At 47.1% G+C, this 16,352-nt stretch overlaps 1 long non-coding RNA gene across 1 annotated transcript in view; it reads left to right on the forward strand.

Annotated features, from left to right (window-relative positions):
* Nucleotides 1–12,560, forward strand: part of LOC109304137 — a 23,250-nt gene extending 10,690 nt beyond the window's left edge. Inside the window, exon 4 of the long non-coding RNA XR_002099305.1 lies at nucleotides 12,549–12,560. This is a non-coding gene — a long non-coding RNA (uncharacterized LOC109304137). The remainder of the gene's footprint in view (nucleotides 1–12,548) is intronic.
* Nucleotides 12,561–16,352: the final 3,792 nt, after the last annotated feature.

Raw genomic sequence — 16,352 nt, forward strand, 5'->3', positions numbered from 1 at the left:
TCTTCTGAGGTCCTTTCCAGCCCTAATGTCTATGAAATCACCTTCAACAAATTGATCTCCTTCAAGAATCACAGGAGATTAATTAGGGAGGGACTGACAGGCAAAAGCATTGGAGAGATGGGAGTCCAGGAAGGGTGGGCATTTGTCAAAGGACTGATCCTGAAGGCACAGAAAGGAATCATCCCAGTACTTCTTGACTGAACAGGGAAATCCAGGATAGCCTGGAGGGGGAAAGAGAGGCCTATGGGTTGTGGAGGCAGGGGGCAACCACCAAGGAGGAGTATACCTGCTTGGCTTGAGCTTGCACGGAAGCAGTGAGGAAAACCAAAGCAGAAATGGAGCTTAGGCTGGCAGCAAAAGGTAAGGATAACAAAGTAACTCTTTAAATACATAGGAAGCAAAAAGAAAGTGCAGGGTAACATCCCTTCAAGATGGACTGTGGCTACTGGTAATAGATAGGATGGCCAAAGTAGAGCTCCTAAATGATTTCTTTGCATCTGTGTTTTTGGACATGAATACAAGCATGCATCCCAATGGGACTTTAGGTTAGCGCAAGATAGATACCAACCTACCAACTGCTAGTGCTGACCTAGCACCTGGTGGGGTTGAATGTATTTAAGTCAAAGGCCCTGATGATCTTCATCCTAGGGTATCTAGAGAACAGGAAGCAAATCCAGGTGGATTTGCACAGGCTGGGGAAGTGGGCAGAGCAGAATAGGATGCAGTTTAACAAAGACAAGTGCCATGTGTTGCAGCTAGGGAAGAAGAATCATCAACACAGCTATAGCCTGGGAGGTACAACTCTAAGTAGCACAGCTGTGGAAAGGGATCTTGGAGTCGGAGTTGACTCCAAAATGAACATGAGTCACCAGTGTGATGAGGTAATAAGTAAAGCTAGCTGCACTTTTTTGCATAAATAGGTGCGTCACAAACAGGTCCAGGGAGGTGATACTTCCCTGCTATGCGGCATTGGTCAGGCTGCAGTTGGAATACTGCATCCAGTTTTGGGTGCCACACTGCAGGAGGGATGTAGATAACCTGGAAAGGGTTCAGAGGAGGGCCACCCATCTGGTTAAAGGCCTACAGGAAAAACCCTACAAGGACCAGTTGAGGAACCTGAATCTCTTCAGCCTCCACAAGAGAAGGCTGAGAGGTGATCTTGTGGCTGTCTGCAAACTCATCGGGGGTGGGGGGGGGCAGGAAATAGGGGATATGATGTTTACCAGGGCACCCATCGGGGTAACTAGAAACAATGGCCACAAACTGAAGGAAAGCAAATTTAGATTGCACATCGGGCAAAAATTCTTTACAGTGAGCATTGCCAAAATATGGAATATGCTTCCAAGGGAGGTGGTGCTGTCCCCTTCCTTGGAGGTATTTAAGAGAAGATTGGATAAACACCTGGCTGGGGTCATCTGAACCCAGCACTCTTTCCTGTCCAGGTCAGGGGGTTGGACTCAATGATCTAATAGGTCCCTTCCGATCCTAAAATCTATGAAAACCTTCATCTTTTTCTGACTTCAGCTTGCTGTTAAGCTTTTGACACAATACAAAACTCACTGCTACCCAAGCTAGGGGGGTCAACTCCACTTTTAACAATCATTTGCAGTTAAAATAGGCAATGGAACACATGGTTCATATTTTTTGTAGGTAAACTATTCCAATACGTTCTTTTTAGTATAATATACACTGGTGACAAGGCTACTTTAAAATATTTGTATGGAGCTGGTTGCAATTTTTTTTGACAAAACAGTTGATTTGTCTGAAAAGACTGAATTGTTGAAACTGAGACATTCTATAAAGTTAGGTTTAATGAAAACTTTACAGGATGATATTTCTGGTTAAAAGCAGAGGGAGATTAAAGCTACAGCCCAGTGTTTAAGGGACCCTGCTAAGCTATAGGAAGCCAAGGTTCAGTCCCTGCTCCGGTGCTTTGAACCTGTATCTCAGGTAGAAGCTGTCATGACAATGGGACCAATAGCTATTCTGGAGTGGGTCTCTGTTTTTCCTACTATGTTTGTCCCACTTTGTCCCACAATAAACAAAATTTTTATTAGCCAGAAAGCAAGAGTGAGAGATGCTGACTTTACATGCTGGGGGCTATGGTACTTAGAAAAAACATGTTCAAGTCACTGCTCTCAATGAGGTAGAGCAGGGACTTGAACTTGGATTTCTTGCATCTTGGGTGAATGTTACAATGACTTATTGAAAAATGCTGAAAGCTCCAGCCCTAGACTTATGGACAGATTTTTACTATAATATTACAGCATACCTCCCAGAAGTGCATTGTGAAATGTAGTAAGTGCTCTTAACAGCTCATGGTACCATAAGATATAAAATATAAAACAAAAACAACCCTCCCCAGCCCTCACCAAGTACTCACCTTTACTATACCAAAATGCTGCTTATTTTAATGCATTTGAGTTTCAGGTTCTTTCTCTCTCTCCATGTTGGGCTCCATAAAACAAAACACTTTCAGTTCAAGGACTTCTTCATCTTCAGCTGTTGTTTATTTTTCTTGTCACTGGTTTATTGTTCTCTAGAGGAGCATTAAACATTTCCATGGCATGACTTGCACATGAAATATATAGTTGGTTCACTGCAGAAGGTTTCAAAGCAGTGTGTCCCCTGTGAACTGCTTATAATGCCATTTTTGTGTTTAGATGTTATGCGGAAAGCTATTACCCAGCAAACCACCTTTTTCAGAGAAGTAGATCTCTTTGCCTAGCTCAGCAATGGGCTATTGTTATTATTTGTGTGTTTAATATGGGTGTAAATATGGGTCCCAAGTTTTGGGGAGAAAGCCTATTGTAGGAGTCCATTGTCTTACTTTAAGTACCTGTGAAGAATGTGAGACAAAATGCAGTTAACACTTTTTTTTTCTGGAGATAATGCTGCATCTGTAAATTGTCCCTGGAGTGAATGGCAGTTAACTTGAATATGCTGCAGGTCAAACCTGTCAGGCTGTGTGCTCTCTCTGGCCATTTATTAGCAGAGGGACAACAACAGTGCTTGGAAGGGTTAAATATGTAAAGGTTCCTCTTTTCTTCTAGGTTTTAACTCAGATCAATCAGGACTGCCTCCAATTAGACATCTGTTTACACACAAAAGGTAACACAAACACTTGAATTAAATATTCAAGTATTTTAAGGGCCTTAACAGGCAGCCCAGCCAGGACTAACTGCCTGGTTGGCCAAGCCTGCCAGAGGCTCTAACTGGAAGCCTCACCCTGATTGATAAACCATCTGGGCACTGTTAGGGTTTTCTTACTGGCTGCTGGGGAGAGCAGTCTCCCCATTTAAGTCCACCTGCGGCAGCAGACAGGAGGTCAGCCAGCAGTTCTGCCTGAGCATCTGCTGGGGAAGCCTCTCTACATCTTGGCCTCTTATCTAAGAATGAGTGAAAGCTGGATCTTGGTCAGAGGGGCTGAGGGGGATCCTCTAAGGGGCAATGGAGGAAATGGCAGAGGATAGTTGGCATCTCTATTTGTTTGATATTGCCATAGTTCTTGGCAATGGTGGATGGACTGTGGTGGTGGACAACAGGTCGGCAATGATATGTGACTAGCAGGTTGTGGAGAGATGATGGAGGATGAAAACAGAGGGCAGAATGGTGGACTGTGGAATATAGTGGATGGAGTGGCAGGTCCTAATACTTCTCTACCAGGTCAGGTTGAGGCAGGATTGGGCAAAATGTGGCCTGCGGGCTGGATGCGGCCCACCAGGCCATTCTATTCAACCCACAGGGCCCTTAAAAAGCTTAGAAAAATTATATTAATCTGCCTTGGCTGCCTGTCACGCAGCCCTCAATGGCTTGCCAAAACTCAGTAAGTGGCCCTCTGTCCAAAATAATTGCCTGCCCCTGGGTTGGGGAGAGCTCAGCTAAAGGAAGTGGTAGAGGAAGGAGGGGCTCACTGGGAAGTGCAAAGGGAGGTGCTGGAAATAGTGTGGAGGTTTTATGTACATTAGTACAGGTGGAAGGAGTGGATAAAGCATAGCTAAAGGGTTTTACGAAAGAAGTGGAAAGGAAGCTGATAAAAGAGGAAGGAGAGAAGATGGACGAGTTAGTGGTTTTTAAGGAGTTTTGTAAAGGGAAAACCTCCCAGCAGATGGGCTGCCATGGTATTTTATGAAAAGTTTTGGGACCTCATGGGCCCTGATCTTGTGGATGTTTTTGATGAAATGTTAACAGATGGGACTGCAGATAGAAGTTCTAATGAAGATGCGGGGGGTTTATTGCATAAAAAGGAGGATAGGGAGGAACTGAAGAACTGGAGGCCAATTACACTTTCAAATGTTGGTTGTAAGCTTTTAGCTAAGGCACTGGCTTTATGAATTCAGAAAGTGCTTCTGAATATAATTCATGAAACTCAGTCTTGCATGATCACAGGGAAAAGGATCGGGGATACATTATGCCCAATATAGGATGCAGTAAGGAGCAGAATTCAAATGTAGCTATGTTGTATTTAGATTTGGAAAAAAAAATTCCTATGACAGGCTGGCTTACAAGTTTTTATTCCAAATTTTAATGGAGATGACTTTTCTAGAGCAGTTGATTGGAAAAGGCTTTTATATTGGGGGGCAGAGAGTTGAATTTGAATCAACAATCTGTTAAGCCATAGTTTTTAGATACAGGTGGGCTGTCACAGTTGTCCCAGGTTCTCCACACTATTTGTTTGTAGGGTGGAGCCTTTGATGCAATGGTTGAGGGAAGATCAAGCAATGAGCAGGGTACTGATCCTGGGTGATGGTGGGGGCAAGAAGGGGGAGGTGCTGCCTCTACATGGATGGTATCAACTTATTTTGGGACAAACTTATTTTGTCCCTACAATGGGCATTGTTGTACATGGGGAAGCAGCTAGGGCAAGCCTGAATGCGGAAAAAGGACAGTGATTCTGATGGGTAGCATGGGGCACATGGGAGACTTGGGGGTGTAGGTAGTAAAGATGGGATTAAAATATTGGGGTGTCACCTGTGATCCAGGTATGACAGGGGGTGCTGAATGGGAGCAGATGATAACTTGGGTGTGACAGGTCTTAGGTTTTTGGAATGGGAGGACACTTGCTAGGGGGTAATGGTATTTAAAGCAGTGCTGCTGTTCATTGTTTTATATGGGGTTGGTGTTCCCTCATTGTGGAGAGAGGTACAAAAATGTTGTACGTTTTTTGGGGGGAGGAAAGAGAGCAGCTGGCCTGGACACAGCTTTTTAAAGAGAGAAAGGCAGGGCCCATCTATTCATTGCCCTTTTTATCTGTGTTAACTATGTGTGCCTGTGCTTCAGGGCAGCAGTGGAGGAAGGGGTGAAGGTAAGGAGTTTTATTTAATAAGACATGGGGGTGTTTTTAAGGAAAAGAAATACTTAAGGGTCTGGTGTCTCATCGCTGGGCATAACAGCTCTCACTACATAACAAGTGGATAGAGATGGTTTTTAAAGAAATACAGGCTTGAGCCTGCAGAGCAAAGCAATTTTTACATTGCACAAAAAGCAGTGTTGGGAGCGGTGAGAGGCAGGGGTGCAGTGACTGCAGTGTGGCATATACCCTTCTTTGGCATCCTTTCATCTATGGGAGATGGTGGATATTGAAGCCCATGACAGATGATTTGCAATGTCTCCTGTGACTGAACAGTCCAATCTGAGATTTGCATGATCTGTGGCAGTGGTTACAAATGTATATGTCATGGTTGGGTGGTTCGGGAGCTGCTTGCTTCCTATGGGCTCTTTTCTCTCCAAGCTGTTGGAGCCAATTTTTCTGTCATGGACTTTGATGCCCTGATGGAGACAACGATGGCACTTGTTATCACTTCCAAGGTTTCCCACTGGCCAGGATCAATTCCAAATGCCTTCATATCTCACATGCATGTGTCTTTGCAGCAAAGCTTGGGATGTCCTGTTGTTCTTATTCCCTCTGATTAGTTCCCCATCTAGCATGTCCTTGTGTATGCATCCCCTTTCCAGTCTGCTCAGATGGCCTAGCCACCCCGTGTTTGAGTAGGGTTGTTACACTTGGTAAACTTTCCCTTTGACAAACCTTTACATTGGTAACTTTATCTTGCCATGTGATGCTGATGTTGAGTATGTGGTGTAAGTGTGAGTGGAAGGTGTTTAATTTTTTCCCATGTTTCCCCACCATACATGAGAGTCCTGAGTACACAAGCCTGGTACACTAGCACTTTGGTCTTGATGGTAAGCTTTGAGTTGTTCCATGCTCTTTTAGTTAGTCTGCTGAGGGTGGTGGCAGCAGCCTTTCCCATGCAAACATTAAGTTCTTCATCCAGTGAGAGGTTGGTAGTCACTGTAGGACCTAGGTAGGGAATATGCCCTGGACTCTTTTTTTTTTAAAAGATTTGGGAAGGGTCACAGAGAACGGGTTGTCATGGGAACCATGTGTATTTAGCTTGGGTGATAATGAGGGGAATTTTACCAGTGAGAATGATTCGTACGCATGACATCTTGGCCCATCCCCAAGATGCCCGGAAGAAACGATAATGCATGTATTCTGGGACTGGGTTCATGTGTTGGGTGTGGTATAAGGTTATTTTTTTAATATGTTAATTTAATATAACCTTTAATAAATATAAAAGTTAATCTTTTAATAAGATTTTAATGGAAGAGATGGTTGTATATAGGGGTGTGTGTGTGTGTGTGTGTGTGTGTGTGTGTGTGTGTGTGTTAATATATTTCTTCATGGTCTTCTGTAAACTTTGGAACCTCCTTGGTTTTGAAACCTGGCTTTCTCATCAACAGACCATTTTTAAAGCTTGGACCATGAGAAATTTTTTACATGATGATTTTACATGAACCAGGATCAGGAAAGGATGGACAGAGGAAACATTTCGATGGTGGAAGACAAAAGACTGGGGGATGTTATAAACAACAAACAGCAGGACTGTTTTAACCCTCCTTGCACAATTGGATATGTTTTAAGGACCGAGTCTTGTTTAACCTATTTTTAGAAAATTCTGGTTATAATAGAAAGTTGTCTTGCCTCATTTAAGTGCTTTATGATTTTTTGCATCCTTGTACACATACAAGTTTTTAGGGGCACAAATGTTTACCTTGGTTTTAGAGCAATTGTGTTTTTATCAGTCTTTCATTTTTATTATTTTATGCCTTTTATACCTACAAAGATGGAGCTCCTTGAATGGGTGTGGAAGGTGATGGGTTATCAAGGAAGCTGTGTGGGGCAGCAAGTAGGAGCATACACTCAGGATATGAAATCAAACAAACATTTAAAATGAAGCGACGTGTTATGGTTGTACTTGTTTAAGGTATATGGAGAGACAGGAGGAAGGGTGGAACAGGGAAAGAGAAGACTATATATGGATGTAAATATTTCCCTTATCTATGACAATGTAATTTCTTTTGATGCTTTAATAATAAAAATGTCTCTCTGAATCTTGTACTCCTGGCTGTCTGACTCCTTACCGGCTCACCTCTGTTCCTGGACTCTGGATTTTTAGATATTCTCCTTGGCTTTGGTAACTCAGGGTGCCTAATACACAGTGAGGCTGCTCTGATGTGCTGTAATTACAGCATGTTGGAGCAGACTCAATTAATCAAGTCCACTGGAGCATGGTAATTACCATGCTCCAGCAGCCTCCAGAATCTCATGCATCAGCGTCCCAACACTTAAATTATGGTAGGGCACTTTATTTAAAGCTCATTTGATGAACTTTAGATAAAGTGCTCTCGCTGCCACTTTGAAGCATGGGGATGCTGATATGTGAGACAATAGGGGTGCTTTAATTACAGTGGCTCTTGGAGCTGCTCTAATTAAAGTGCCACCCCGTGCTCCCCCCACAAGCACATGTATAAATACCTTCACTCTCTGACTCCAGAACCCATATTCAGCCTCTGACTTGGACTCTGCTCCTGGAATTCCCCCTCAATTTGGGTATCTCAGTCTTTGCTTTTTGTTCCTGCCATCCCCCACTGACTTAACCACTACACTAGACAACCTGTGACTTGATCCTTACAAGTACTGAGGGCATGAGAGAATGAGTTGGTGTGGATGTGTCTTCATTGACTTCAATTTTGCCATCTTGCAACTCGCAGGTTTATAGACCATTTCCAATGTCTTACTATCTCCTATCACTCTTGACAATGAAATATTTGTATTCTTTCCATGAAAATGATTTGAAGACTGCCTCACTCCATATCTGACCTCAGGTCAATCTCATTCAATAATCTTCCTTAGTGTGACAGGCTACAGGTGTCAAGAAAGATAAATACTGTACAAGCAAGTAGAATATCATTGACTTGGCTGAGGACTAGCTCAATAGCTTGTCTGTTTGGATTACTATAAGAAGCATTACTCACTAGTCTAAAATATCATGGCTCAGGCTGCTTAAATCATAAGATTGGCTTAAAAATGCTAAATTTTTGTGGGTTACATTTTCCTTCCACTCCTTAAGATGGAAATAGCTTTTCCTAATTTCTAGTTTTTTGTGTAGGGACCTGGCCAGGTTCCTGGGGAAACCCAGAAGTGGAGACTTCACAAACGCAAAGGTGTAGCTGCTGGCAGCAGCTACTTTTTTTTTTTTACTGCCCCTTCTCTGTGCCCCCTCCCTAATTGCACTGTCAGAGATACTTAGCTGTATTAGACTGAAGTCAGGCAGAAGGCAGGGTAGATTTGTAATTACAGACTAACTAAATTAGAGAAGCATAAGCTTTTGTAAGCAGCAGCTCACTTCATCAGATGCTATGGAGAGATGCAGGAAGCAGACTGTCTAAATAGAAAACAAAGGTTAGAATACAAAAGATAGAGGAGAAAGGAGAAGACACTGCTGGAATAGGCAAGGTAAGTAGGGGAGAGAACAAGCAGTTAACCCATCGAGGGAAGTGGGGGTTGTAAAAAATAGTCTAGGTCTCGGGATAAGAATCTATAGTTTTAACTTTTGTTAAACCATATTTAACACAATCCAGTCCATGGATGACTTCTTGTCCTGTAATTTCCTGTTCAAGTTGATTTTTTTTGGGTTTTTTTTGTTTTTTTCTTTGTTGTCTGAGAACATCAAGTACATCAAGGGCTCAGTGAACAACTGTTCACCAGGGCATCTGAGGGGAAAACAAGTAGTCATGGCCACAAACTCCTGGAAGACCGATTCAGGCTCAACACTAGGAAAAACTTCTTCCTAGTCAGGGTGTCCAGACTGTGAAATAAGCTCCCTCCAGAGATGGCGCAATCACCTACCTTGGAAATCTTCAAGAGGAGACTAGAAAGTTCCCTTGCTGGGGTCACCTGACCCCCAGTTATCTTTCCTGCTTGGTGCAGGGGCTGGACCCTATGCTCTTCCAAGGTCCCTTTTGGCCTAACAATCTATGAACAGGTTTTCTGAAGCATGGAATCTCCAGGAAAGTTACAGTGGGCGCCTTTACAGGAGCTGCTTTATTGCACAGTTGACTAATTGTCAAAAAAGTGTCACTGTCTACATGTGCAGGAGCTTACTATGCAGTAAATTAGTCTACTGTGTGGTTAACTTGCTACCTGCAAATGAACGTAGCAAATTAACCACTCCATAGTAACTGTGCAGCAGCGCACATGTAGATGGCAACCAAGAGCAAACTTGCTTCCAGTCAGCCCCACCATGGGACTATGCTCAAGCTAGCCACAAGGCCATGGAGCTTGGAGCTTCTCCAATCCTGGGGCTTGGGTGGCTCTTTACCTGGCCTTTAAAACTCTGCGGTGACTCCGGGGGCCTATGCCACCTGCTGCTTGCCTCTGGCCAATGGGTCTCACAGCAGTGGTCCTGGGTGAACCACAGCAGCTTGCCTAGATCCTGGCGCTGGCGCCTAGCCCAGCTCCACTGCCTGCTTACCTGTCCAGCACCATGCCTGTGCTGTGCACTGCAGGCAACTACCCAGGCCCAGCAGGCCCAGACTCTCACTCACAGCTCCTGAGGGGCATTGAAGGAGTCATGCTGGTGTCACCTCTGACATCACACACCACTTCCTGGGGGCATAACTGGTCCCAGGATGAGACCACAGACCTTGTAGCCTTGTGGGACAAGATTGAGATCTAGAGCCAGTTCTCCTGGAGTAGGTGCTCCAATGCCCACATCTTTGAGGGCCTGGTGGGCCACATGCTGGAACACAGGTGTGACTGTTCAGTGCACCAGTATCTCATAAAGGTCAAGGCTCTGCACGTACAGTGGGCCCATGTCACTGGCCACAACCACTGATTAGGGACAGGCCACAGAACTATGCCCTTTATGCAGCAGATGGATCATGTTCTCATGTTCTAGGACCCAGGATGGAGCTAAATTGTTCTCCAGCATGGGTGGCCTGCCAGAGCCTCCACTAAGGCCTGGCAGCAGCAATTAGCCATTAGGGGTGGAGGGTCCCTTGGGGCACAAGGAGCCTGTCCCACCATTGTCCCCACCTCTGGCATCATCCAGCAGCTCTGGCAGCTCTGCCCCACCAGCTCTGGGTGTGCAACCCCACCCAGGAGGCCAACCTGGTCATGGTACTGCCTGCCCTCATGAGTTCCAGCTCCTCCCTGAAGGGGGCTCCTCTCTGACCAGCCAGGTGCTGCGCTTCTGCACCCCAGGATGCCACCAGGAGCTACACATAATCACTGCCAGTGGGGAGAAGACTTGAGCCAGTGGGCATGCCTGCCATGCCTACCCAGTAAGCCCCAGACTGGGAGGAGGACCCACCCCTCCCCATTCAGCCTGGCTGAGCTCCTTCTGGCTCCCGGAGTTCCCCCTCCCAGCCTCCCAGCAGGCAGCGAGGTGGGAGGCAGTGCAAAACTTAACTGAGCATCTTGTGCCCCCTCAGCTAGGCAGGCTTGGACCTCTCACCTGTGGAGAAATGCATCAGTGCTGGTGCTCCACCTGTCCCTGCAAAGCAGGCGGGGACAGGGGTCTTGGCTGTTGGCTGCCTGTCCAAGAGCCTGCTTGGTTGACTTATCATGGTCTCTGGCACCTGTTATGCGCATGACCGCCAGTCCGAGACCCGGCAGCACACAGCAGTGTCGCTGTGGCATGCACACCCACAGTGGTGATGCCAGAAGCCGGGGTGGTGGGCCCCTGTCCCTGGGCTCAGCCCTGTAGGTGCCCCCACCCCATTGTCCCCCAACCCCAGGAGGGCACAGAGTAGTGTACATAGCATACACAGTGAACAGGGTGCTTTAATGCTGGTGGGTAAGGTGATTGGTGGTGGGGCTCTGTGGGTCAGGAGGAGGATGGAGGGGCTCTGTGGTTCAGGAGGGGTGGCTGTTGGGAAGGGAGGGGGCTCTGTTGTTTGGAGGGAGTGGGGGATGGGGTTTGTGTTTGTGCATAGGAATAAAGTGCTTTCCAGCAAACTGTCTATAGTGAGTGTTGTGCTGGGGGTGCTCAGTGCAGCTGGGGTCCATGGACAGCTATCCAGGTGGCCTACAGCAGGGAGTGCAGGAGCAGGTGGTCTGCCAGTACCTCTCACACCTGGTGTCCTGTCCTCTTCTGCCAGGTGTGCAGCTTGCTTGGGGCTTTGGTGGTGGGGGCCTGTCACTGTCACTGCCACTACAGCTGGCATTCCTGGTTCCAGGCATCCTTCACCTCCTGCATCTCTTCTGTTCATGCTTTGAGGAAGAGTTCTCTCTGGGCCTCACAGATGTTATGCAGCACACAGGCTGTGATGATGACCTGGGGGATGTTGGTTTCTGCAGCCTTGAGGTGGGTGGTGAGAATGTGCCAGCATCCCTTCAGGCAGTCAAATGTGTACTCCACCAGTGGGCAAGTCTGGCCCAGGAACATATTAAAATGTGCTTGGTGGGGATCCAGCCGGCTGCTGTAGAACTGCATGAGCCAGGGGAGGAGTGGGTAGGGAGGAGCCTTGATGAGGAGGGCTGGGACTGTCATCTCATCCAGCTGGAGGTCCAGCACCCCTGGCATGAAGCACCTGCTTTCTACCAGGGCTGGCAGGGTGAAATTCTGGGCCAGCTGCACTCATGTTGGTGAAGGTGCCATGGTGATCAATGATGTCCTGCAGCATGACAGAGTGAAAGCCCTGTCTTCTGTAGTAGGGGTGGTCACGAGGGGGTGGATAGCTGATGGGGATATGAGTCCTGTCCAGGGCCCCAATGCACTGGGGGAAGCCAAGGGCATGGACCCCCGCCACCACCTTCAAGGGGTCATGGACCCAAAGCACCATGTGCCCCAGCACAACTGGGAGTGTACCACAGACCTCCAGGACAGCTTCTGGTGGTCACCTTGCCAATGCCAAGGAGGTGGCCAACATAGCTCAGGCTGGCAGGTGTGGCCAGCTGGGGCTCCATGGGTAGGGGCAGCAGCATGGTGGTGGTCTGCTTTTCCAGGTGCAGGTGGAGCTGATTGAGGAGCTCCTAGCCCAGGTGGTCTTGGTCATCTGAAAGGACTCCAGCCACTGCTCATTGTCCCAGGTGCTCTGGATGATGTGCAGTAACTAGTCTTAGCTGGCCAGGTGGGCCCACAGGCAGTGAAGCTGAAGCCCCAGAAGCTCATGGATGGTAGTGGTGGTGGCATCCAGGTGGTGTTTGTTAGCATCTCTGCTGTGGTCCAGGCAGCAGCCCTGGTGCTGTGTGGCATCAGCGCGGTGGCCTTAGACACTTCAGTGAGTCAGGCTAGGTGGTAGCACAGCATGGGGGGTAGACATGCCTGAGACTGACTTGGGCCAGGTGACATTCGCTGCAGCAGCACAGTAAGCAGGGTGGCAAGCAGGAGCCTTGGGTATGGGTTATTGCTCCTTGGGTCTGGGGGTGGAGCAGCCATCACACAGTGGGCACAGGCTCTGCAGATGGTTGCAAAGGGTGGTGTCATCATGCTGCAGACTGCTCCAGGCCAGAAATGCAAGAAGTTGGTGTTCAGAAGTGTGAAATCCATTGTAGCTAGTATTGCAGTACCTGGAAGTTTGTCAATGAAAGCTAGTTTCTTTAGGAAGCGTGGTACATTTCAAATACTTGACAAACTCTGTGGAGTATGGGAATAGGATTGAGTCAACATAGCCAGAAACTCCCTCTGGCTTGCCAGGTTTGTGGCTCTTGGCTAATAAGTAAAAGTTGGCTGGCCAGGGTTCCCAGGAGGTAGAAGCAGTAATTTTCTCCTGTATTTCCAGTGGTAGCATCTTTAAGAATTTATTTAGTTCCTTCTGGTGTTGTGCAGTGGGGTCCTTAGTCAGGAGTTTGTTCTTTCTCAGTTTCCATATGCTGGTTCGTTCATGACAACAGTGGAAACTTCCCTTTGCCCCCATCATCCTGTTGTATGGTAATATCAGAGTTTTAAGGCTGAGTATGGCTTTCTGTTCTTTAGGACTGAGGTTTAACATTAGCATTGCGGATTTTTGGAAACCTTGGAGTAGGTGTGGAGGCAGAAACTGTTTATATACCAGCCCAGACTGGGGCTGCAGCCTTCAGGTGGAGTCCAGGAGAAGCCCTTTTTCTTGTGCTATACACAGCTCAGGTCTGCGGTGGGTTGACCATTGTGTGGCTCCTTGTCATAGAAATATTTCTTTAGTCTTAAGTGTCAGAAAAAAGCCTTGACTAAGGCTTTTTTTTGATAGTACAGACATCTCACCTATGCTGAGAGTACAGTTGGATAGGTTGATAATATTACAATAGATTAGAGGGTTGTTGTAGGACTTCCTTCTTCTTTAAAACAGTGATTGAAAGTATTTGTGATAGGCTTCATGGCTTGATGAAATCTCCTTTTGGGAGATTGGTTGTTTATATTTAGGTGGTAGGGCTGTGTGAAACACCATTTAATTTTGACTTCCGTTTTGCTGTTTCAATGGGACAGTGTTTCGTTTTGAGTTTTGTTTTGTTTTGAAAGCACTGTTCCATTTCGTTTGATTGAAACTGTTTCAGTGTTTCAACGTTTTGCCCATGGGGAAGCACAAAACTGCTTATAACTTTGTCATTTCTTGCCTGATTCAGATGAAACCAGGGATGGTAGCCCCTTCCGAAGCCTTACAGCCTCCCAGCTTTCAAGTAGATAGGTTCATGGGTTTCTGGAAAACTGCACCTCAGGCTGCTAACAAGCAAAACTTATGACGTGTGATTGTATGTGTGTGTTAAGGCGCACTGTCACTGGCGCTGGGACCTCTACGCAACACAGTCATTGGCCAGCTACATAGTCAGTGTCAGAGCAGTCCTTCCCTCCTCTTCCCCCTCCCTCTCCTTACTTTCTGTTTCCTTGCAGGCAGGCCCAGCTTCTGTTTTGAAACTTAAAACATTTCAAAACTTTCAAAATGCTTCAACTGCCCTTGTTTCATTTTAAGCCTGTTTCGAAGCCTCTCATTTTGTTTTGATTTTGCTGTTTCAAGCTTGAAATGAGTCGAAACAGTATCAAAACAAAATAGCCGGTGAAATTTCACACAGGTCTATTAGGTGGTTCTATTTGCTGATTGACAGTTGCACAAGTCTGGTGTTGATCTGTTCCTGTTTGCTGTATAAACTGTAGATTCTTACCCCATTATCTGGATTAGCTTTTGCAACTCCTATGGTTGGATTAATTGCTTTATTTTCTCTCTCCTACCCACCTTGCCTCTCACAACAGTGCCTCCTCCTTTTTCCTCTCTTTTCCCCGCCCTTTGTATTCTAATCACCTCTTTCTATTTAGAAGCTCTGCTTCCTGCAGTTCCTTCAGAGTATAAGCAGCTGCTTACAAAAAAAGCTTCATTGTATGAGGGAGCCTGGATGTCCAGCTCGTGGGTTCATATTCCACAAGGTGATAAGGCCTCTAAACTTAAGTGTTGCAGTGATCAGCATTACATGGTTTAGTCCATCTTGTGACACTACCCCAAAGTATTCTAAAATAATTGCTTTAGTCCTTCCTGGACTACAGCATCTATAGATCAATGTACACCTGTGATGAAATACATATGTAATGATTGTGAGATTCACAAATGCAAGCCTTTGTGATCTATAGGGCACTGAGGGTGTAACCACTGCAATGTTTTCTTTCTATACAAATGTCGAGCATTTGTCAGAAAATGCCTCATAGTAATATCTTATCAGTATGACATTTGAGAGATTACAGAATCAGGAAGGATCTTCTGGTGTTTAAAGTAGCTGACAGAGTCAGTTGCTTTCATAGTAAACATTACTTCAATTTTATTTATTTATACAGGAGCAAAAATGCCATATATTTTGGCTAAGTACAGACATTCAAAAAGCCTAAGTCTGAATTTATTCAAGTTTTGCAGGTTAGTCTAATCTGCATAGATTGAACCAATTTGCAAGTGAATAGACGTTCACTTTTGATCTTGGAAATGCAGCGACATTCCTGCAGTGGCTCAGGTTAGAAGCTGGGGGGCAGTAGTACGAGCCCTCCCTTCCCTTCCTCAGCAGCTGCAAGGCTGGACAAAAGCTGACTGGGGGAGTTGAGCCAGGCCTTGACAGGCCACTGAGTATGATTGGGGAGGGGTTTGAACCCCCACCCTGTCCTGCAGGGACCCCAGCCAGGGTGTGCTTGGAGGGGGAGGGGAGAAGCAGCCCTTTCCAGGTTTGTCCCCAATGGAGGGTGTGGCCAGATACTGCCCAGGGCCTCAGGTGAAGAAGGGGGAGGGAGGGAAATTAAACCCCTGGCCTGTAGCTGCAGGCAGGTGCCTTGGCAGCCAGACTGAGTGTGCAGGATGAGTCCTTCATACCTGTGGCTGCCTGGGATGGCTCAGAGGTGCTAGCGGGCTCAGAGCCTGGCAGCCACCTGTCATGGGGGGCTCATGTGCCTGCAGCCGCTGCTACTACACCCTCTGCATGGTGCTTGCTTATCCATCTCATGTAGGACCTACAGATGGATGAGAAAGCACTGTGGAGGGGGTACAGCAGTGACAGTGGTGCATGCAGGCGCATGAGCCCACATGGCGGGCAGCTGTTGGGCTCCCTGGTGCCTCTGAGCCAGCTTGGGCACCTCTGAGCATGATGGACTCATTCTGTGTGACCAGTCTGGCTGCCAAGGTGCCTGTCTGCAGCTTCAGGCCCAGCTATTATGGAGCTACAGCCAGATGGCAAGGGCCCTGCCCCCACAGCCTGGACTGGGCTGGCCCTATTATCTGCCCACCTTAGCCAGGGCTGAGCCAGGCTGGCTGCGGGTGCTGCTGAGGGTGGGCACAGAGGTGCTGTCCCAGGCTGAGCCAGGCCGTGAGGGCAGGGCCCTTCCCAGCTGACTGCAGTTTCATGACAGCTTAGCTTGGCCTGGGCATGGGGAACCAGGAGCAATCTGGGCACACAGCTCCCATGGGCCCAGCCTGAGCTGCAGCTGGCTGGGAAGGGCCCTGCCCCAATGACCCAGCCTGAGCCAGCCTTTCCACACCTGCCCTCAGTAGCCCAGATCAGCCACACAACCCTAGCCTCAGCCCTAGGTGAGGTGGGGTTCTGACAATGCTCCCTGCCATGTAAA

This window comes from Gavialis gangeticus, unplaced genomic scaffold, assembly GCF_001723915.1.
Source record: "Gavialis gangeticus isolate Ggan-Ray unplaced genomic scaffold, GavGan_comp1, whole genome shotgun sequence".
Lineage (NCBI taxonomy): Eukaryota > Metazoa > Chordata > Crocodylia > Gavialidae > Gavialis > Gavialis gangeticus.